We start from the raw sequence: 19443 nt of genomic DNA, 5'->3' as shown, positions 1-19443 counted from the left end.
ACAGTCGAGCATGTGTGTTGAATAATGGTGCTGATAGCCACGTATCATTTCATGCAGATTTGATGCCTTTCGGAGACAATTTTTCATTGAATAGGATTGTAGCTGATTTGTGGCAGCAGGAAATAAGCTGTAGTCAAAAGAATCTTCAATAGATGGTCGCAGGTCACATCAGTATTGTATGGCTCGTAACGCGTTGCGTGCAGCCCGGCTAGCTCAGTCGGTAGAGCATGAGACTCTTAATCTCAGGGTCGTGGGTTCGAGCCCCACGCTGGGCGGCGCAAAATTTTGTGTCTACGCGGATCCAACATGCGCCCCTCTCGTGAGCCTTGCGTAATGAACGTAACGGGTTACGACGATGCCTAGCTTCGTATGAATATCAGAGGAACGGTATTTGAAGCTGAAAGTGACTCTGAAATGAAATAAATGTGTTGTTTTGCAATTTTAGTTGTACATCGATATAGTGTGAGATGTGTAGGAAAGCAGCAGCTGTGCTAACTAAATGCAAATAATGGTCGCTCATGCGGTGCGTTTCGAGCTGAAGGGCTCCGATTCACTAGTTTGTAAGAACAAAGTATCCTAAAAGTCCGCTAGGAGGCGCCTCCTTAGCTCAGTGGCAGAGCGCTGGTCTAGTAAACCAGAGGTCGTGAGTTCGATCCTCACAGGCGGCAAATGAATTTTGTAACAGCCCCTCCCACCGTGGCCCTTTCGAAAAAAGCGGTCAAGGATAAAAAAAATTATGGATGGGTGCGGTATTTAAGAAATGCTATCGCAAATGAATAGTGTGAATGGTGCTATTAAAGTGGGCACCAGAAACTGCTGCTTTAGGCAGTCTCCGGAGAATGCCGACGTGAAATACTTAGTTCTTGTGATGTATTTTCTACCCCTGATAAAGACCCTCGCGATTGTCGTCGTCGTCGTCGTCGGCGCCGCCGCCGCTTTGGTAATAGCGACAATTCGCCATTGTATCACATAGGGTGAGGTACCTTCTGCAAGCGACTGAGATGGCACTAAACGATTGAAGCTGATTTGCCACCTCTTGTTTGATCAGCGTCATAAGGGCTTGAATGTAACTTGCGATGGGACACAGCAAGAAGTAGCGTCGTACTTTTAGTACTGAAATTTGAGATGGAGAACTGCGTCAAAGATGGGAAATTCATTCTGCCAAGTGTACAAATGGCGAAAACGTGGTGTGAGTGGGGAAGTATATTGCGCCAGTGACCGTGTGGCCTAATGGATAAGGCGTCGGACTTCGGAACCGAAGATTGCAGGTTCGAATCCTGTCACGGTCGAGTTTTTCCTGTTCTGCAAAAGATGCATGCTGTTTTACTGTGTTGTTTGAGTACTCTAAAACTAGTTGGAAGTTGCTGCTGTCCGCTTCCTGGCTGCAAAACCGGCGTCTACCAGAAGCACGAGCAAGACAAGGGTGATCTGTAGCGAAGTTTTCGGCACAGTGCCGTTCAGGAGAGTTTTTGTTGGAACTACTGCATCTGATTCAGGAGCCAAGGGCTACGCCACAGGCGTCTGCGCACAGTCGAGCATGTGTGTTGAATAATGGTGCTGATAGCCACGTATCATTTCATGCAGATTTGATGCCTTTCGGAGACAATTTTTCATTGAATAGGATTGTAGCTGATTTGTGGCAGCAGGAAATAAGCTGTAGTCAAAAGAATCTTCAATAGATGGTCGCAGGTCACATCAGTATTGTATGGCTCGTAACGCGTTGCGTGCAGCCCGGCTAGCTAAGTCGGTAGAGCATGAGACTCTTAATCTCAGGGTCGTGGGTTCGAGCCCCACGCTGGGCGGCGCAAAATTTTGTGTCTACGCGGATCCAACATGCGCCCCTCTCGTGAGCCTTGCGTAATGAACGTAACGGGTTACGACGATGCCTAGCTTCGTATGAATATCAGAGGAACGGTATTTGAAGCTGAAAGTGACTCTGAAATGAAATAAATGTGTTGTTTTGCAATTTTAGTTGTACATCGGTATAGTGTGAGATGTGTAGGAAAGCAGCAGCTGTGCTAACTAAATGCAAATAATGGTCGCTCATGCGGTGCGTTTCGAGCTGAAGGGCTCCGATTCACTAGTTTGTAAGAACAAAGTATCCTAAAAGTCCGCTAGGAGGCGCCTCCTTAGCTCAGTGGCAGAGCGCTGGTCTAGTAAACCAGAGGTCGTCAGTTCGATCCTCACAGGCGGCAAATGAATTTTGTAACAGCCCCTCCCACCGTGGCCCTTTCGAAAAAAGCGGTCAAGGATAAAAAAAATTATGAATGGGTGCGGTATTTAAGAAATGCTCTCGCAAATGAATAGTGTGAATGGTGCTATTAAAGTGGGCACCAGAAACTGCTGCTTTAGGCAGTCTCCGGAGAATGCCGACGTGAAATACTTAGTTCTTGTGATGTATTTTCTACCCCTGATAAAGACCCTCGCGATTGTCGTCGTCGTCGTCGTCGTCGGCGCCGCCGCCGCTTTGGTAATAGCGACAATTCGCCATTGTATCACATAGGGTGAGGTACCTTCTGCAAGCGACTGAGATGGCACTAAACGATTGAAGCTGATTTGCCACCTCTTGTTTGATCAGCGTCATAAGGGCTTGAATGTAACTTGCGATGGGACACAGCAAGAAGTAGCGTCGTACTTTTAGTACTGAAATTTGAGATGGAGAACTGCGTCAAAGATGGGAAATTCATTCTGCCAAGTGTACAAATGGCGAAAACGAGGTGTGAGTGGGGAAGTATATTGCGCCAGTGACCGTGTGGCCTAATGGATAAGGCGTCGGACTTCGGATCCGAAGATTGCAGGTTCGAATCCTGTCACGGTCGAGTTTTTCCTGTTCTGCAAAAGATGCATGCTGTTTTACTGTGTTGTTTGAGTACTCTAAAACTAGTTGGAAGTTGCTGCTGTCCGCTTCCTGGCTGCAAAACCGGCGTCTACCAGAAGCACAAGCAAGACAAGGGTGATCTGTAGCGAAGTTTTCGGCACAGTGCCGTTCAGGAGAGTTTTTGTTGGAACTACTGCATCTGATTCAGGAGCCAAGGGCTACGCCACAGGCGTCTGCGCACAGTCGAGCATGTGTGTTGAATAATGGTGCTGATAGCCACGTATCATTTCATGCAGATTTGATGCCTTTCGGAGACAATTTTTCATTGAATAGGATTGTAGCTGATTTGTGGCAGCAGGAAATAAGCTGTAGTCAAAAGAATCTTCAATAGATGGTCGCAGGTCACATCAGTATTGTATGGCTCGTAACGCGTTGCGTGCAGCCCGGCTAGCTAAGTCGGTAGAGCATGAGACTCTTAATCTCAGGGTCGTGGGTTCGAGCCCCACGCTGGGCGGCGCAAAATTTTGTGTCTACGCGGATCCAACATGCGCCCCTCTCGTGAGCCTTGCGTAATGAACGTAACGGGTTACGACGATGCCTAGCTTCGTATGAATATCAGAGGAACGGTATTTGAAGCTGAAAGTGACTCTGAAATGAAATAAATGTGTTGTTTTGCAATTTTAGTTGTACATCGGTATAGTGTGAGATGTGTAGGAAAGCAGCAGCTGTGCTAACTAAATGCAAATAATGGTCGCTCATGCGGTGCGTTTCGAGCTGAAGGGCTCCGATTCACTAGTTTGTAAGAACAAAGTATCCTAAAAGTCCGCTAGGAGGCGCCTCCTTAGCTCAGTGGCAGAGCGCTGGTCTAGTAAACCAGAGGTCGTCAGTTCGATCCTCACAGGCGGCAAATGAATTTTGTAACAGCCCCTCCCACCGTGGCCCTTTCGAAAAAAGCGGTCAAGGATAAAAAAAATTATGAATGGGTGCGGTATTTAAGAAATGCTCTCGCAAATGAATAGTGTGAATGGTGCTATTAAAGTGGGCACCAGAAACTGCTGCTTTAGGCAGTCTCCGGAGAATGCCGACGTGAAATACTTAGTTCTTGTGATGTATTTTCTACCCCTGATAAAGACCCTCGCGATTGTCGTCGTCGTCGTCGGCGCCGCCGCCGCTTTGGTAATAGCGACAATTCGCCATTGTATCACATAGGGTGAGGTACCTTCTGCAAGCGACTGAGATGGCACTAAACGATTGAAGCTGATTTGCCACCTCTTGTTTGATCAGCGTCATAAGGGCTTGAATGTAACTTGCGATGGGACACAGCAAGAAGTAGCGTCGTACTTTTAGTACTGAAATTTGAGATGGAGAACTGCGTCAAAGATGGGAAATTCATTCTGCCAAGTGTACAAATGGCGAAAACGAGGTGTGAGTGGGGAAGTATATTGCGCCAGTGACCGTGTGGCCTAATGGATAAGGCGTCGGACTTCGGATCCGAAGATTGCAGGTTCGAATCCTGTCACGGTCGAGTTTTTCCTGTTCTGCAAAAGATGCATGCTGTTTTACTGTGTTGTTTGAGTACTCTAAAACTAGTTGGAAGTTGCTGCTGTCCGCTTCCTGGCTGCAAAACCGGCGTCTACCAGAAGCACAAGCAAGACAAGGGTGATCTGTAGCGAAGTTTTCGGCACAGTGCCGTTCAGGAGAGTTTTTGTTTGAACTACTGCATCTGATTCAGGAGCCAAGGGCTACGCCACAGGCGTCTGCGCATAGTCGAGCATGTGTGTTGAATAATGGTGCTGATAGCCACGTATCATTTCATGCAGATTTGATGCCTTTCGGAGACAATTTTTCATTGAATAGGATTGTAGCTGATTTGTGGCAGCAGGAAATAAGCTGTAGTCAAAAGAATCTTCAATAGATGGTCGCAGGTCACATCAGTATTGTATGGCTCGTAACGCGTTGCGTGCAGCCCGGCTAGCTCAGTCGGTAGAGCATGAGACTCTTAATCTCAGGGTCGTGGGTTCGAGCCCCACGCTGGGCGGCGCAAAATTTTGTGTCTACGCGGATCCAACATGCGCCCCTCTCGTGAGCCTTGCGTAATGAACGTAACGGGTTACGACGATGCCTAGCTTCGTATGAATATCAGAGGAACGGTATTTGAAGCTGAAAGTGACTCTGAAATGAAATAAATGTGTTGTTTTGCAATTTTAGTTGTACATCGATATAGTGTGAGATGTGTAGGAAAGCAGCAGCTGTGCTAACTAAATGCAAATAATGGTCGCTCATGCGGTGCATTTCGAGCTGAAGGGCTCCGATTCACTAGTTTGTAAGGACAAAGTATCCTAAAAGTCCGCTAGGAGGAGCCTCCTTAGCTCAGTGGCAGAGCGCTGGTCTAGTAAACCAGAGGTCGTGAGTTCGATCCTCACAGGCGGCAAATGAATTTTGTAACAGCCCCTCCCACCGTGGCCCTTTCGAAAAAAGCGGTCAAGGATAAAAAAAATTATGAATGGGTGCGGTATTTAAGAAATGCTCTCGCAAATGAATAGTGTGAATGGTGCTATTAAAGTGGGCACCAGAAACTGCTGCTTTAGGCAGTCTCCGGAGAATGCCGACGTGAAATACTTAGTTCTTGTGATGTATTTTCTACCCCTGATAAAGACCCTCGCGATTGTCGTCGTCGTCGTCGGCGCCGCCGCCGCTTTGGTAATAGCGACAATTCGCCATTGTATCACATAGGGTGAGGTACCTTCTGCAAGCGACTGAGATGGCACTAAACGATTGAAGCTGATTTGCCACCTCTTGTTTGATCAGCGTCATAAGGGCTTGAATGTAACTTGCGATGGGACACAGCAAGAAGTAGCGTCGTACTTTTAGTACTGAAATTTGAGATGGAGAACTGCGTCAAAGATGGGAAATTCATTCTGCCAAGTGTACAAATGGCGAAAACGTGGTGTGAGTGGGGAAGTATATTGCGCCAGTGACCGTGTGGCCTAATGGATAAGGCGTCGGACTTCGGATCCGAAGATTGCAGGTTCGAATCCTGTCACGGTCGAGTTTTTCCTGTTCTGCAAAAGATGCATGCTGTTTTACTGTGTTGTTTGAGTACTCTAAAACTAGTTGGAAGTTGCTGCTGTCCGCTTCCTGGCTGCAAAACCGGCGTCTACCAGAAGCACGAGCAAGACAAGGGTGATCTGTAGCGAAGTTTTCGGCACAGTGCCGTTCAGGAGAGTTTTTGTTGGAACTACTGCATCTGATTCAGGAGCCAAGGGCTACGCCACAGGCGTCTGCGCACAGTCGAGCATGTGTGTTGAATAATGGTGCTGATAGCCACGTATCATTTCATGCAGATTTGATGCCTTTCGGAGACAATTTTTCATTGAATAGGATTGTAGCTGATTTGTGGCAGCAGGAAATAAGCTGTAGTCAAAAGAATCTTCAATAGATGGTCGCAGGTCACATCAGTATTGTATGGCTCGTAACGCGTTGCGTGCAGCCCGGCTAGCTCAGTCGGTAGAGCATGAGACTCTTAATCTCAGGGTCGTGGGTTCGAGCCCCACGCTGGGCGGCGCAAAATTTTGTGTCTACGCGGATCCAACATGCGCCCCTCTCGTGAGCCTTGCGTAATGAACGTAACGGGTTACGACGATGCCTAGCTTCGTATGAATATCAGAGGAACGGTATTTGAAGCTGAAAGTGACTCTGAAATGAAATAAATGTGTTGTTTTGCAATTTTAGTTGTACATCGATATAGTGTGAGATGTGTAGGAAAGCAGCAGCTGTGCTAACTAAATGCAAATAATGGTCGCTCATGCGGTGCATTTCGAGCTGAAGGGCTCCGATTCACTAGTTTGTAAGGACAAAGTATCCTAAAAGTCCGCTAGGAGGAGCCTCCTTAGCTCAGTGGCAGAGCGCTGGTCTAGTAAACCAGAGGTCGTGAGTTCGATCCTCACAGGCGGCAAATGAATTTTGTAACAGCCCCTCCCACCGTGGCCCTTTCGAAAAAAGCGGTCAAGGATAAAAAAAATTATGAATGGGTGCGGTATTTAAGAAATGCTCTCGCAAATGAATAGTGTGAATGGTGCTATTAAAGTGGGCACCAGAAACTGCTGCTTTAGGCAGTCTCCGGAGAATGCCGACGTGAAATACTTAGTTCTTGTGATGTATTTTCTACCCCTGATAAAGACCCTCGCGATTGTCGTCGTCGTCGTCGGCGCCGCCGCCGCTTTGGTAATAGCGACAATTCGCCATTGTATCACATAGGGTGAGGTACCTTCTGCAAGCGACTGAGATGGCACTAAACGATTGAAGCTGATTTGCCACCTCTTGTTTGATCAGCGTCATAAGGGCTTGAATGTAACTTGCGATGGGACACAGCAAGAAGTAGCGTCGTACTTTTAGTACTGAAATTTGAGATGGAGAACTGCGTCAAAGATGGGAAATTCATTCTGCCAAGTGTACAAATGGCGAAAACGAGGTGTGAGTGGGGAAGTATATTGCGCCAGTGACCGTGTGGCCTAATGGATAAGGCGTCGGACTTCGGATCCGAAGATTGCAGGTTCGAATCCTGTCACGGTCGAGTTTTTCCTGTTCTGCAAAAGATGCATGCTGTTTTACTGTGTTGTTTGAGTACTCTAAAACTAGTTGGAAGTTGCTGCTGTCCGCTTCCTGGCTGCAAAACCGGCGTCTACCTGAAGCACAAGCAAGACAAGGGTGATCTGTAGCGAAGTTTTCGGCACAGTGCCGTTCAGGAGAGTTTTTGTTGGAACTACTGCATCTGATTCAGGAGCCAAGGGCTACGCCACAGGCGTCTGCGCACAGTCGAGCATGTGTGTTGAATAATGGTGCTGATAGCCACGTATCATTTCATGCAGATTTGATGCCTTTCGGAGACAATTTTTCATTGAATAGGATTGTAGCTGATTTGTGGCAGCAGGAAATAAGCTGTAGTCAAAAGAATCTTCAATAGATGGTCGCAGGTCACATCAGTATTGTATGGCTCGTAACGCGTTGCGTGCAGCCCGGCTAGCTAAGTCGGTAGAGCATGAGACTCTTAATCTCAGGGTCGTGGGTTCGAGCCCCACGCTGGGCGGCGCAAAATTTTGTGTCTACGCGGATCCAACATGCGCCCCTCTCGTGAGCCTTGCGTAATGAACGTAACGGGTTACGACGATGCCTAGCTTCGTATGAATATCAGAGGAACGGTATTTGAAGCTGAAAGTGACTCTGAAATGAAATAAATGTGTTGTTTTGCAATTTTAGTTGTACATCGGTATAGTGTGAGATGTGTAGGAAAGCAGCAGCTGTGCTAACTAAATGCAAATAATGGTCGCTCATGCGGTGCGTTTCGAGCTGAAGGGCTCCGATTCACTAGTTTGTAAGAACAAAGTATCCTAAAAGTCCGCTAGGAGGCGCCTCCTTAGCTCAGTGGCAGAGCGCTGGTCTAGTAAACCAGAGGTCGTCAGTTCGATCCTCACAGGCGGCAAATGAATTTTGTAACAGCCCCTCCCACCGTGGCCCTTTCGAAAAAAGCGGTCAAGGATAAAAAAAATTATGAATGGGTGCGGTATTTAAGAAATGCTCTCGCAAATGAATAGTGTGAATGGTGCTATTAAAGTGGGCACCAGAAACTGCTGCTTTAGGCAGTCTCCGGAGAATGCCGACGTGAAATACTTAGTTCTTGTGATGTATTTTCTACCCCTGATAAAGACCCTCGCGATTGTCGTCGTCGTCGTCGGCGCCGCCGCCGCTTTGGTAATAGCGACAATTCGCCATTGTATCACATAGGGTGAGGTACCTTCTGCAAGCGACTGAGATGGCACTAAACGATTGAAGCTGATTTGCCACCTCTTGTTTGATCAGCGTCATAAGGGCTTGAATGTAACTTGCGATGGGACACAGCAAGAAGTAGCGTCGTACTTTTAGTACTGAAATTTGAGATGGAGAACTGCGTCAAAGATGGGAAATTCATTCTGCCAAGTGTACAAATGGCGAAAACGAGGTGTGAGTGGGGAAGTATATTGCGCCAGTGACCGTGTGGCCTAATGGATAAGGCGTCGGACTTCGGATCCGAAGATTGCAGGTTCGAATCCTGTCACGGTCGAGTTTTTCCTGTTCTGCAAAAGATGCATGCTGTTTTACTGTGTTGTTTGAGTACTCTAAAACTAGTTGGAAGTTGCTGCTGTCCGCTTCCTGGCTGCAAAACCGGCGTCTACCAGAAGCACAAGCAAGACAAGGGTGATCTGTAGCGAAGTTTTCGGCACAGTGCCGTTCAGGAGAGTTTTTGTTTGAACTACTGCATCTGATTCAGGAGCCAAGGGCTACGCCACAGGCGTCTGCGCATAGTCGAGCATGTGTGTTGAATAATGGTGCTGATAGCCACGTATCATTTCATGCAGATTTGATGCCTTTCGGAGACAATTTTTCATTGAATAGGATTGTAGCTGATTTGTGGCAGCAGGAAATAAGCTGTAGTCAAAAGAATCTTCAATAGATGGTCGCAGGTCACATCAGTATTGTATGGCTCGTAACGCGTTGCGTGCAGCCCGGCTAGCTCAGTCGGTAGAGCATGAGACTCTTAATCTCAGGGTCGTGGGTTCGAGCCCCACGCTGGGCGGCGCAAAATTTTGTGTCTACGCGGATCCAACATGCGCCCCTCTCGTGAGCCTTGCGTAATGAACGTAACGGGTTACGACGATGCCTAGCTTCGTATGAATATCAGAGGAACGGTATTTGAAGCTGAAAGTGACTCTGAAATGAAATAAATGTGTTGTTTTGCAATTTTAGTTGTACATCGATATAGTGTGAGATGTGTAGGAAAGCAGCAGCTGTGCTAACTAAATGCAAATAATGGTCGCTCATGCGGTGCATTTCGAGCTGAAGGGCTCCGATTCACTAGTTTGTAAGGACAAAGTATCCTAAAAGTCCGCTAGGAGGAGCCTCCTTAGCTCAGTGGCAGAGCGCTGGTCTAGTAAACCAGAGGTCGTGAGTTCGATCCTCACAGGCGGCAAATGAATTTTGTAACAGCCCCTCCCACCGTGGCCCTTTCGAAAAAAGCGGTCAAGGATAAAAAAAATTATGAATGGGTGCGGTATTTAAGAAATGCTCTCGCAAATGAATAGTGTGAATGGTGCTATTAAAGTGGGCACCAGAAACTGCTGCTTTAGGCAGTCTCCGGAGAATGCCGACGTGAAATACTTAGTTCTTGTGATGTATTTTCTACCCCTGATAAAGACCCTCGCGATTGTCGTCGTCGTCGTCGGCGCCGCCGCCGCTTTGGTAATAGCGACAATTCGCCATTGTATCACATAGGGTGAGGTACCTTCTGCAAGCGACTGAGATGGCACTAAACGATTGAAGCTGATTTGCCACCTCTTGTTTGATCAGCGTCATAAGGGCTTGAATGTAACTTGCGATGGGACACAGCAAGAAGTAGCGTCGTACTTTTAGTACTGAAATTTGAGATGGAGAACTGCGTCAAAGATGGGAAATTCATTCTGCCAAGTGTACAAATGGCGAAAACGTGGTGTGAGTGGGGAAGTATATTGCGCCAGTGACCGTGTGGCCTAATGGATAAGGCGTCGGACTTCGGATCCGAAGATTGCAGGTTCGAATCCTGTCACGGTCGAGTTTTTCCTGTTCTGCAAAAGATGCATGCTGTTTTACTGTGTTGTTTGAGTACTCTAAAACTAGTTGGAAGTTGCTGCTGTCCGCTTCCTGGCTGCAAAACCGGCGTCTACCAGAAGCACGAGCAAGACAAGGGTGATCTGTAGCGAAGTTTTCGGCACAGTGCCGTTCAGGAGAGTTTTTGTTGGAACTACTGCATCTGATTCAGGAGCCAAGGGCTACGCCACAGGCGTCTGCGCACAGTCGAGCATGTGTGTTGAATAATGGTGCTGATAGCCACGTATCATTTCATGCAGATTTGATGCCTTTCGGAGACAATTTTTCATTGAATAGGATTGTAGCTGATTTGTGGCAGCAGGAAATAAGCTGTAGTCAAAAGAATCTTCAATAGATGGTCGCAGGTCACATCAGTATTGTATGGCTCGTAACGCGTTGCGTGCAGCCCGGCTAGCTCAGTCGGTAGAGCATGAGACTCTTAATCTCAGGGTCGTGGGTTCGAGCCCCACGCTGGGCGGCGCAAAATTTTGTGTCTACGCGGATCCAACATGCGCCCCTCTCGTGAGCCTTGCGTAATGAACGTAACGGGTTACGACGATGCCTAGCTTCGTATGAATATCAGAGGAACGGTATTTGAAGCTGAAAGTGACTCTGAAATGAAATAAATGTGTTGTTTTGCAATTTTAGTTGTACATCGATATAGTGTGAGATGTGTAGGAAAGCAGCAGCTGTGCTAACTAAATGCAAATAATGGTCGCTCATGCGGTGCGTTTCGAGCTGAAGGGCTCCGATTCACTAGTTTGTAAGAACAAAGTATCCTAAAAGTCCGCTAGGAGGCGCCTCCTTAGCTCAGTGGCAGAGCGCTGGTCTAGTAAACCAGAGGTCGTGAGTTCGATCCTCACAGGCGGCAAATGAATTTTGTAACAGCCCCTCCCACCGTGGCCCTTTCGAAAAAAGCGGTCAAGGATAAAAAAAATTATGAATGGGTGCGGTATTTAAGAAATGCTCTCGCAAATGAATAGTGTGAATGGTGCTATTAAAGTGGGCACCAGAAACTGCTGCTTTAGGCAGTCTCCGGAGAATGCCGACGTGAAATACTTAGTTCTTGTGATGTATTTTCTACCCCTGATAAAGACCCTCGCGATTGACGTCGTCGTCGTCGTCGTCGTCGGCGCCGCCGCCGCTTTGGTAATAGCGACAATTCGCCATTGTATCACATAGGGTGAGGTACCTTCTGCAAGCGACTGAGATGGCACTAAACGATTGAAGCTGATTTGCCACCTCTTGTTTGATCAGCGTCATAAGGGCTTGAATGTAACTTGCGATGGGACACAGCAAGAAGTAGCGTCGTACTTTTAGTACTGAAATTTGAGATGGAGAACTGCGTCAAAGATGGGAAATTCATTCTGCCAAGTGTACAAATGGCGAAAACGTGGTGTGAGTGGGGAAGTATATTGCGCCAGTGACCGTGTGGCCTAATGGATAAGGCGTCGGACTTCGGATCCGAAGATTGCAGGTTCGAATCCTGTCACGGTCGAGTTTTTCCTGTTCTGCAAAAGATGCATGCTGTTTTACTGTGTTGTTTGAGTACTCTAAAACTAGTTGGAAGTTGCTGCTGTCCGCTTCCTGGCTGCAAAACCGGCGTCTACCAGAAGCACGAGCAAGACAAGGGTGATCTGTAGCGAAGTTTTCGGCACAGTGCCGTTCAGGAGAGTTTTTGTTGGAACTACTGCATCTGATTCAGGAGCCAAGGGCTACGCCACAGGCGTCTGCGCACAGTCGAGCATGTGTGTTGAATAATGGTGCTGATAGCCACGTATCATTTCATGCAGATTTGATGCCTTTCGGAGACAATTTTTCATTGAATAGGATTGTAGCTGATTTGTGGCAGCAGGAAATAAGCTGTAGTCAAAAGAATCTTCAATAGATGGTCGCAGGTCACATCAGTATTGTATGGCTCGTAACGCGTTGCGTGCAGCCCGGCTAGCTCAGTCGGTAGAGCATGAGACTCTTAATCTCAGGGTCGTGGGTTCGAGCCCCACGCTGGGCGGCGCAAAATTTTGTGTCTACGCGGATCCAACATGCGCCCCTCTCGTGAGCCTTGCGTAATGAACGTAACGGGTTACGACGATGCCTAGCTTCGTATGAATATCAGAGGAACGGTATTTGAAGCTGAAAGTGACTCTGAAATGAAATAAATGTGTTGTTTTGCAATTTTAGTTGTACATCGATATAGTGTGAGATGTGTAGGAAAGCAGCAGCTGTGCTAACTAAATGCAAATAATGGTCGCTCATGCGGTGCGTTTCGAGCTGAAGGGCTCCGATTCACTAGTTTGTAAGAACAAAGTATCCTAAAAGTCCGCTAGGAGGCGCCTCCTTAGCTCAGTGGCGGAGCGCTGGTCTAGTAAACCAGAGGTCGTGAGTTCGATCCTCACAGGCGGCAAATGAATTTTGTAACAGCCCCTCCCACCGTGGCCCTTTCGAAAAAAGCGGTCAAGGATAAAAAAAATTATGAATGGGTGCGGTATTTAAGAAATGCTCTCGCAAATGAATAGTGTGAATGGTGCTATTAAAGTGGGCACCAGAAACTGCTGCTTTAGGCAGTCTCCGGAGAATGCCGACGTGAAATACTTAGTTCTTGTGATGTATTTTCTACCCCTGATAAAGACCCTCGCGATTGTCGTCGTCGTCGTCGTCGTCGGCGCCGCCGCCGCTTTGGTAATAGCGACAATTCGCCATTGTATCACATAGGGTGAGGTACCTTCTGCAAGCGACTGAGATGGCACTAAACGATTGAAGCTGATTTGCCACCTCTTGTTTGATCAGCGTCATAAGGGCTTGAATGTAACTTGCGATGGGACACAGCAAGAAGTAGCGTCGTACTTTTAGTACTGAAATTTGAGATGGAGAACTGCGTCAAAGATGGGAAATTCATTCTGCCAAGTGTACAAATGGCGAAAACGAGGTGTGAGTGGGGAAGTATATTGCGCCAGTGACCGTGTGGCCTAATGGATAAGGCGTCGGACTTCGGATCCGAAGATTGCAGGTTCGAATCCTGTCACGGTCGAGTTTTTCCTGTTCTGCAAAAGATGCATGCTGTTTTACTGTGTTGTTTGAGTACTCTAAAACTAGTTGGAAGTTGCTGCTGTCCGCTTCCTGGCTGCAAAACCGGCGTCTACCAGAAGCACGAGCAAGACAAGGGTGATCTGTAGCGAAGTTTTCGGCACAGTGCCGTTCAGGAGAGTTTTTGTTGGAACTACTGCATCTGATTCAGGAGCCAAGGGCTACGCCACAGGCGTCTGCGCACAGTCGAGCATGTGTGTTGAATAATGGTGCTGATAGCCACGTATCATTTCATGCAGATTTGATGCCTTTCGGAGACAATTTTTCATTGAATAGGATTGTAGCTGATTTGTGGCAGCAGGAAATAAGCTGTAGTCAAAAGAATCTTCAATAGATGGTCGCAGGTCACATCAGTATTGTATGGCTCGTAACGCGTTGCGTGCAGCCCGGCTAGCTCAGTCGGTAGAGCATGAGACTCTTAATCTCAGGGTCGTGGGTTCGAGCCCCACGCTGGGCGGCGCAAAATTTTGTGTCTACGCGGATCCAACATGCGCCCCTCTCGTGAGCCTTGCGTAATGAACGTAACGGGTTACGACGATGCCTAGCTTCGTATGAATATCAGAGGAACGGTATTTGAAGCTGAAAGTGACTCTGAAATGAAATAAATGTGTTGTTTTGCAATTTTAGTTGTACATCGATATAGTGTGAGATGTGTAGGAAAGCAGCAGCTGTGCTAACTAAATGCAAATAATGGTCGCTCATGCGGTGCGTTTCGAGCTGAAGGGCTCCGATTCACTAGTTTGTAAGAACAAAGTATCCTAAAAGTCCGCTAGGAGGCGCCTCCTTAGCTCAGTGGCGGAGCGCTGGTCTAGTAAACCAGAGGTCGTGAGTTCGATCCTCACAGGCGGCAAATGAATTTTGTAACAGCCCCTCCCACCGTGGCCCTTTCGAAAAAAGCGGTCAAGGATAAAAAAAATTATGAATGGGTGCGGTATTTAAGAAATGCTCTCGCAAATGAATAGTGTGAATGGTGCTATTAACGTGGGCACCAGAAACTGCTGCTTTAGGCAGTCTCCGGAGAATGCCGACGTGAAATACTTAGTTCTTGTGATGTATTTTCTACCCCTGATAAAGACCCTCGCGATTGTCGTCGTCGTCGTCGTCGGCGCCGCCGCCGCTTTGGTAATAGCGACAATTCGTCATTGTATCACATAGGGTGAGGTACCTTCTGCAAGCGACTGAGATGGCACTAAACGATTGAAGCTGATTTGCCACCTCTTGTTTGATCAGCGTCATAAGGGCTTGAATGTAACTTGCGATGGGACACAGCAAGAAGTAGCGTCGTACTTTTAGTACTGAAATTTGAGATGGAGAACTTCGTCAAAGATGGGAAATTCATTCTGCCAAGTGTACAAATGGCGAAAACGAGGTGTGAGTGGGGAAGTATATTGCGCCAGTGACCGTGTGGCCTAATGGATAAGGCGTCGGACTTCGGATCCGAAGATTGCAGGTTCGAATCCTGTCACGGTCGAGTTTTTCCTGTTCTGCAAAAGATGCATGCTGTTTTACTGTGTTGTTTGAGTACTCTAAAACTAGTTGGAAGTTGCTGCTGTCCGCTTCCTGGCTGCAAAACCGGCGTCTACCAGAAGCACAAGCAAGACAAGGGTGATCTGTAGCGAAGTTTTCGGCACAGTGCCGTTCAGGAGAGTTTTTGTTGGAGCTACTGCATCTGATTCAGGAGCCAAGGGCTACGCCACAGGCGTCTGCGCACAGTCGAGCATGTGTGTTGAATAATGGTGCTGATAGCCACGTATCATTTCATGCAGATTTGATGCCTTTCGGAGACAATTTTTCATTGAATAGGATTGTAGCTGATTTGTGGCAGCAGGAAATAAGCTGTAGTCAAAAGAATCTTCAATAGATGGTCGCAGGTCACATCAGTATTGTATGGCTCGTAACGCGTTGCGTGCAGCCCGGCTAGCTCAGTCGGTAGAGCATGAGTCTCTTAATCTCAGGGTCGTGGGTTCGAGCCCCACGCTGGGCGGCGCAAAATTTTGTGTCTACGCGGATCCAACATGCGCCCCTCTCGTGAGCCTTGCGTAATGAACGTAACGGGTTACGACGATGCCTAGCTTCGTATGAATATCAGAGGAACGGTATTTGAAGCTGAAAGTGACTCTGAAATGAAATAAATGTGTTGTTTTGCAATTTTAGTTGTACATCGATATAGTGTGAGATGTGTAGGAAAGCAGCAGCTGTGCTAACTAAATGCAAATAATGGTCGCTCATGCGGTGCGTTTCGAGCTGAAGGGCTCCGATTCACTAGTTTGTAAGAACAAAGTATCCTAAAAGTCCGCTAGGAGGCGCCTCCTTAGCTCAGTGGCAGAGCGCTGGTCTAGTAAACCAGAGGTCGTGAGTTCGATCCTCACAGGCGGCAAATGAATTTTGTAACAGCCCCTCCCACCGTGGCCCTTTCGAAAAAAGCGGTCAAGGATAAAAAAAATTATGAATGGGTGCGGTATTTAAGAAATGCTCTCGCAAATGAATAGTGTGAATGGTGCTATTAAAGTGGGCACCAGAAACTGCTGCTTTAGGCAGTCTCCGGAGAATGCCGACGTGAAATACTTAGTTCTTGTGATGTATTTTCTACCCCTGATAAAGACCCTCGCGATTGTCGTCGTCGTCGTCGTCGTCGTCGGCGCCGCCGCCGCTTTGGTAATAGCGACAATTCGCCATTGTATCACATAGGGTGAGGTACCTTCTGCAAGCGACTGAGATGGCACTAAACGATTGAAGCTGATTTGCCACCTCTTGTTTGATCAGCGTCATAAGGGCTTGAATGTAACTTGCGATGGGACACAGCAAGAAGTAGCGTCGTACTTTTAGTACTGAAATTTGAGATGGAGAACTGCGTCAAAGATGGGAAATTCAGTCTGCCAAGTGTACAAATGGCGAAAACGTGGTGTGAGTGGGGAAGTATATTGCGCCAGTGACCGTGTGGCCTAATGGATAAGGCGTCGGACTTCGGATCCGAAGATTGCAGGTTCGAATCCTGTCACGGTCGAGTTTTTCCTGTTCTGCAAAAGATGCATGCTGTTTTACTGTGTTGTTTGAGTACTCTAAAACTAGTTGGAAGTTGCTGCTGTCCGCTTCCTGGCTGCAAAACCGGCGTCTACCAGAAGCACGAGCAAGACAAGGGTGATCTGTAGCGAAGTTTTCGGCACAGTGCCGTTCAGGAGAGTTTTTGTTGGAACTACTGCATCTGATTCAGGAGCCAAGGGCTACGCCACAGGCGTCTGCGCACAGTCGAGCATGTGTGTTGAATAATGGTGCTGATAGCCACGTATCATTTCATGCAGATTTGATGCCTTTCGGAGACAATTTTTCATTGAATAGGATTGTAGCTGATTTGTGGCAGCAGGAAATAAGCTGTAGTCAAAAGAATCTTCAATAGATGGTCGCAGGTCACATCAGTATTGTATGGCTCGTAACGCGTTGCGTGCAGCCCGGCTAGCTAAGTCGGTAGAGCATGAGACTCTTAATCTCAGGGTCGTGGGTTCGAGCCCCACGCTGGGCGGCGCAAAATTTTGTGTCTACGCGGATCCAACATGCGCCCCTCTCGTGAGCCTTGCGTAATGAACGTAACGGGTTACGACGATGCCTAGCTTCGTATGAATATCAGAGGAACGGTATTTGAAACTGAAAGTGACTCTGAAATGAAATAAATGTGTTGTTTTGCAATTTTAGTTGTACATCGGTATAGTGTGAGATGTGTAGGAAAGCAGCAGCTGTGCTAACTAAATGCAAATAATGGTCGCTCATGCGGTGCGTTTCGAGCTGAAGGGCTCCGATTCACTAGTTTGTAAGAACAAAGTATCCTAAAAGTCCGCTAGGAGGCGCCTCCTTAGCTCAGTGGCAGAGCGCTGGTCTAGTAAACCAGAGGTCGTCAGTTCGATCCTCACAGGCGGCAAATGAATTTTGTAACAGCCCCTCCCACCGTGGCCCTTTCGAAAAAAGCGGTCAAGGATAAAAAAAATTATGAATGGGTGCGGTATTTAAGAAATGCTCTCGCAAATGAATAGTGTGAATGGTGCTATTAAAGTGGGCACCAGAAACTGCTGCTTTAGGCAGTCTCCGGAGAATGCCGACGTGAAATACTTAGTTCTTGTGATGTATTTTCTACCCCTGATAAAGACAGTCGCGATTGTCGTCGTCGTCGTCGTCGGCGCCGCCGCCGCTTTGGTAATAGCGACAATTCGCCATTGTATCACATAGGGTGAGGTACCTTCTGCAAGCGACTGAGATGGCACTAAACGATTGAAGCTGATTTGCCACCTCTTGTTTGATCAGCGTCATAAGGGCTTGAATGTAACTTGCGATGGGACACAGCAAGAAGTAGCGTCGTACTTTCAGTACTGAAATTTGAGATGGAGAACTGCGTCAAAGATGGGAAATTCATTCTGCCAAGTGTACAAATGGCGAAAACGAGGTGTGAGTGGGGAAGTATATTGCGCCAGTGACCGTGTGGCCTAATGGATAAGGCGTCGGACTTCGGATCCGAAGATTGCAGGTTCGAATCCTGTCACGGTCGAGTTTTTCCTGTTCTGCAAAAGATGCATGCTGTTTTACTGTGTTGTTTGAGTACTCTAAAACTAGTTGGAAGTTGCTGCTGTCCGCTTCCTGGCTGCAAAACCGGCGTCTACCAGAAGCACGAGCAAGACAAGGGTGATCTGTAGCGAAGTTTTCGGCACAGTGCCGTTCAGGAGAGTTTTTGTTGGAACTACTGCATCTGATTCAGGAGCCAAGGGCTACGCCACAGGCGTCTGCGCACAGTCGAGCATGTGTGTTGAATAATGGTGCTGATAGCCACGTATCATTTCATGCAGATTTGATGCCTTTCGGAGACAATTTTTCATTGAATAGGATTGTAGCTGATTTGTGGCAGCAGGAAATAAGCTGTAGTCAAAAGAATCTTCAATAGATGGTCGCAGGTCACATCAGTATTGTATGGCTCGTAACGCGTTGCGTGCAGCCCGGCTAGCTAAGTCGGTAGAGCATGAGACTCTTAATCTCAGGGTCGTGGGTTCGAGCCCCACGCTGGGCGGCGCAAAATTTTGTGTCTACGCGGATCCAACATGCGCCCCTCTCGTGAGCCTTGCGTAATGAACGTAACGGGTTACGACGATGCCTAGCTTCGTATGAATATCAGAGGAACGGTATTTGAAACTGAAAGTGACTCTGAAATGAAATAAATGTGTTGTTTTGCAATTTTAGTTGTACATCGGTATAGTGTGAGATGTGTAGGAAAGCAGCAGCTGTGCTAACTAAATGCAAATAATGGTCGCTCATGCGGTGCGTTTCGAGCTGAAGGGCTCCGATTCACTAGTTTGTAAGAACAAAGTATCCTAAAAGTCCGCTAGGAGGCGCCTCCTTAGCTCAGTGGCAGAGCGCTGGTCTAGTAAACCAGAGGTCGTCAGTTCGATCCTCACAGGCGGCAAATGAATTTTGTAACAGCCCCTCCCACCGTGGCCCTTTCGAAAAAAGCGGTCAAGGATAAAAAAAATTATGAATGGGTGCGGTATTTAAGAAATGCTCTCGCAAATGAATAGTGTGAATGGTGCTATTAAAGTGGGCACCAGAAACTGCTGCTTTAGGCAGTCTCCGGAGAATGCCGACGTGAAATACTTAGTTCTTGTGATGTATTTTCTACCCCTGATAAAGACCCTCGCGATTGTCGTCGTCGTCGTCGGCGCCACCGCCGCTTTGGTAATAGCGACAATTCGCCATTGTATCACATAGGGTGAGGTACCTTCTGCAAGCGACTGAGATGGCACTAAACGATTGAAGCTGATTTGCCACCTCTTGTTTGATCAGCGTCATAAGGGCTTGAATGTAACTTGCGATGGGACACAGCAAGAAGTAGCGTCGTACTTTTAGTACTGAAA

General features: G+C 47.4%; 38 non-coding genes across 38 annotated transcripts; all 38 read left to right on the top strand.

Annotated features, from left to right (window-relative positions):
* The first annotated feature begins 202 nt into the window (after nucleotides 1–202).
* Nucleotides 203–275, top strand: Trnak-cuu (transfer RNA lysine (anticodon CUU)). The gene has a single exon. It is a non-coding gene; the product is annotated as a tRNA-Lys (tRNA).
* A 321-nt stretch (nucleotides 276–596) lies between these two features.
* On the top strand, nucleotides 597–668 carry Trnat-agu (transfer RNA threonine (anticodon AGU)). The gene has a single exon. It is a non-coding gene; the product is annotated as a tRNA-Thr (tRNA).
* A 548-nt stretch (nucleotides 669–1216) lies between these two features.
* Nucleotides 1217–1289, top strand: Trnar-ucg (transfer RNA arginine (anticodon UCG)). The gene has a single exon. It is a non-coding gene; the product is annotated as a tRNA-Arg (tRNA).
* Nucleotides 1290–1729: 440 nt separating this feature from the next.
* Nucleotides 1730–1802, top strand: Trnak-cuu (transfer RNA lysine (anticodon CUU)). Its single transcript has one exon. It is a non-coding gene; the product is annotated as a tRNA-Lys (tRNA).
* A 321-nt stretch (nucleotides 1803–2123) lies between these two features.
* Nucleotides 2124–2195, top strand: Trnat-agu (transfer RNA threonine (anticodon AGU)). Its single transcript has one exon. It is a non-coding gene; the product is annotated as a tRNA-Thr (tRNA).
* Nucleotides 2196–2746: 551 nt separating this feature from the next.
* On the top strand, nucleotides 2747–2819 carry Trnar-ucg (transfer RNA arginine (anticodon UCG)). The gene has a single exon. It is a non-coding gene; the product is annotated as a tRNA-Arg (tRNA).
* A 440-nt stretch (nucleotides 2820–3259) lies between these two features.
* Nucleotides 3260–3332, top strand: Trnak-cuu (transfer RNA lysine (anticodon CUU)). Its single transcript has one exon. It is a non-coding gene; the product is annotated as a tRNA-Lys (tRNA).
* Nucleotides 3333–3653: 321 nt separating this feature from the next.
* On the top strand, nucleotides 3654–3725 carry Trnat-agu (transfer RNA threonine (anticodon AGU)). Its single transcript has one exon. It is a non-coding gene; the product is annotated as a tRNA-Thr (tRNA).
* A 545-nt stretch (nucleotides 3726–4270) lies between these two features.
* Trnar-ucg (transfer RNA arginine (anticodon UCG)) lies at nucleotides 4271–4343 on the top strand. The gene has a single exon. It is a non-coding gene; the product is annotated as a tRNA-Arg (tRNA).
* A 440-nt stretch (nucleotides 4344–4783) lies between these two features.
* Nucleotides 4784–4856, top strand: Trnak-cuu (transfer RNA lysine (anticodon CUU)). Its single transcript has one exon. It is a non-coding gene; the product is annotated as a tRNA-Lys (tRNA).
* Nucleotides 4857–5177: 321 nt separating this feature from the next.
* Nucleotides 5178–5249, top strand: Trnat-agu (transfer RNA threonine (anticodon AGU)). The gene has a single exon. It is a non-coding gene; the product is annotated as a tRNA-Thr (tRNA).
* Nucleotides 5250–5794: 545 nt separating this feature from the next.
* On the top strand, nucleotides 5795–5867 carry Trnar-ucg (transfer RNA arginine (anticodon UCG)). The gene has a single exon. It is a non-coding gene; the product is annotated as a tRNA-Arg (tRNA).
* Nucleotides 5868–6307: 440 nt separating this feature from the next.
* Trnak-cuu (transfer RNA lysine (anticodon CUU)) lies at nucleotides 6308–6380 on the top strand. Its single transcript has one exon. It is a non-coding gene; the product is annotated as a tRNA-Lys (tRNA).
* A 321-nt stretch (nucleotides 6381–6701) lies between these two features.
* Nucleotides 6702–6773, top strand: Trnat-agu (transfer RNA threonine (anticodon AGU)). Its single transcript has one exon. It is a non-coding gene; the product is annotated as a tRNA-Thr (tRNA).
* Nucleotides 6774–7318: 545 nt separating this feature from the next.
* On the top strand, nucleotides 7319–7391 carry Trnar-ucg (transfer RNA arginine (anticodon UCG)). The gene has a single exon. It is a non-coding gene; the product is annotated as a tRNA-Arg (tRNA).
* Nucleotides 7392–7831: 440 nt separating this feature from the next.
* On the top strand, nucleotides 7832–7904 carry Trnak-cuu (transfer RNA lysine (anticodon CUU)). Its single transcript has one exon. It is a non-coding gene; the product is annotated as a tRNA-Lys (tRNA).
* Nucleotides 7905–8225: 321 nt separating this feature from the next.
* Trnat-agu (transfer RNA threonine (anticodon AGU)) lies at nucleotides 8226–8297 on the top strand. Its single transcript has one exon. It is a non-coding gene; the product is annotated as a tRNA-Thr (tRNA).
* Nucleotides 8298–8842: 545 nt separating this feature from the next.
* Trnar-ucg (transfer RNA arginine (anticodon UCG)) lies at nucleotides 8843–8915 on the top strand. The gene has a single exon. It is a non-coding gene; the product is annotated as a tRNA-Arg (tRNA).
* Nucleotides 8916–9355: 440 nt separating this feature from the next.
* Trnak-cuu (transfer RNA lysine (anticodon CUU)) lies at nucleotides 9356–9428 on the top strand. The gene has a single exon. It is a non-coding gene; the product is annotated as a tRNA-Lys (tRNA).
* Nucleotides 9429–9749: 321 nt separating this feature from the next.
* On the top strand, nucleotides 9750–9821 carry Trnat-agu (transfer RNA threonine (anticodon AGU)). Its single transcript has one exon. It is a non-coding gene; the product is annotated as a tRNA-Thr (tRNA).
* A 545-nt stretch (nucleotides 9822–10366) lies between these two features.
* Trnar-ucg (transfer RNA arginine (anticodon UCG)) lies at nucleotides 10367–10439 on the top strand. Its single transcript has one exon. It is a non-coding gene; the product is annotated as a tRNA-Arg (tRNA).
* A 440-nt stretch (nucleotides 10440–10879) lies between these two features.
* On the top strand, nucleotides 10880–10952 carry Trnak-cuu (transfer RNA lysine (anticodon CUU)). Its single transcript has one exon. It is a non-coding gene; the product is annotated as a tRNA-Lys (tRNA).
* A 321-nt stretch (nucleotides 10953–11273) lies between these two features.
* Trnat-agu (transfer RNA threonine (anticodon AGU)) lies at nucleotides 11274–11345 on the top strand. The gene has a single exon. It is a non-coding gene; the product is annotated as a tRNA-Thr (tRNA).
* Nucleotides 11346–11899: 554 nt separating this feature from the next.
* Nucleotides 11900–11972, top strand: Trnar-ucg (transfer RNA arginine (anticodon UCG)). Its single transcript has one exon. It is a non-coding gene; the product is annotated as a tRNA-Arg (tRNA).
* Nucleotides 11973–12412: 440 nt separating this feature from the next.
* Nucleotides 12413–12485, top strand: Trnak-cuu (transfer RNA lysine (anticodon CUU)). Its single transcript has one exon. It is a non-coding gene; the product is annotated as a tRNA-Lys (tRNA).
* A 321-nt stretch (nucleotides 12486–12806) lies between these two features.
* Trnat-agu (transfer RNA threonine (anticodon AGU)) lies at nucleotides 12807–12878 on the top strand. The gene has a single exon. It is a non-coding gene; the product is annotated as a tRNA-Thr (tRNA).
* A 551-nt stretch (nucleotides 12879–13429) lies between these two features.
* Nucleotides 13430–13502, top strand: Trnar-ucg (transfer RNA arginine (anticodon UCG)). The gene has a single exon. It is a non-coding gene; the product is annotated as a tRNA-Arg (tRNA).
* A 440-nt stretch (nucleotides 13503–13942) lies between these two features.
* Nucleotides 13943–14015, top strand: Trnak-cuu (transfer RNA lysine (anticodon CUU)). Its single transcript has one exon. It is a non-coding gene; the product is annotated as a tRNA-Lys (tRNA).
* A 321-nt stretch (nucleotides 14016–14336) lies between these two features.
* On the top strand, nucleotides 14337–14408 carry Trnat-agu (transfer RNA threonine (anticodon AGU)). The gene has a single exon. It is a non-coding gene; the product is annotated as a tRNA-Thr (tRNA).
* Nucleotides 14409–14956: 548 nt separating this feature from the next.
* Nucleotides 14957–15029, top strand: Trnar-ucg (transfer RNA arginine (anticodon UCG)). The gene has a single exon. It is a non-coding gene; the product is annotated as a tRNA-Arg (tRNA).
* A 440-nt stretch (nucleotides 15030–15469) lies between these two features.
* Trnak-cuu (transfer RNA lysine (anticodon CUU)) lies at nucleotides 15470–15542 on the top strand. The gene has a single exon. It is a non-coding gene; the product is annotated as a tRNA-Lys (tRNA).
* Nucleotides 15543–15863: 321 nt separating this feature from the next.
* Nucleotides 15864–15935, top strand: Trnat-agu (transfer RNA threonine (anticodon AGU)). Its single transcript has one exon. It is a non-coding gene; the product is annotated as a tRNA-Thr (tRNA).
* Nucleotides 15936–16489: 554 nt separating this feature from the next.
* Nucleotides 16490–16562, top strand: Trnar-ucg (transfer RNA arginine (anticodon UCG)). Its single transcript has one exon. It is a non-coding gene; the product is annotated as a tRNA-Arg (tRNA).
* A 440-nt stretch (nucleotides 16563–17002) lies between these two features.
* On the top strand, nucleotides 17003–17075 carry Trnak-cuu (transfer RNA lysine (anticodon CUU)). The gene has a single exon. It is a non-coding gene; the product is annotated as a tRNA-Lys (tRNA).
* Nucleotides 17076–17396: 321 nt separating this feature from the next.
* Trnat-agu (transfer RNA threonine (anticodon AGU)) lies at nucleotides 17397–17468 on the top strand. Its single transcript has one exon. It is a non-coding gene; the product is annotated as a tRNA-Thr (tRNA).
* A 548-nt stretch (nucleotides 17469–18016) lies between these two features.
* Nucleotides 18017–18089, top strand: Trnar-ucg (transfer RNA arginine (anticodon UCG)). The gene has a single exon. It is a non-coding gene; the product is annotated as a tRNA-Arg (tRNA).
* A 440-nt stretch (nucleotides 18090–18529) lies between these two features.
* Trnak-cuu (transfer RNA lysine (anticodon CUU)) lies at nucleotides 18530–18602 on the top strand. The gene has a single exon. It is a non-coding gene; the product is annotated as a tRNA-Lys (tRNA).
* Nucleotides 18603–18923: 321 nt separating this feature from the next.
* Trnat-agu (transfer RNA threonine (anticodon AGU)) lies at nucleotides 18924–18995 on the top strand. The gene has a single exon. It is a non-coding gene; the product is annotated as a tRNA-Thr (tRNA).
* Nucleotides 18996–19443: the final 448 nt, after the last annotated feature.

This window comes from Schistocerca cancellata, chromosome 8 (assembly GCF_023864275.1).
Source record: "Schistocerca cancellata isolate TAMUIC-IGC-003103 chromosome 8, iqSchCanc2.1, whole genome shotgun sequence".
Lineage (NCBI taxonomy): Eukaryota > Metazoa > Arthropoda > Insecta > Orthoptera > Acrididae > Schistocerca > Schistocerca cancellata.
The sequence above is the reverse complement of the archived record's forward strand: the minus strand, read 5'-3'. Positions and strand labels throughout refer to the sequence as shown.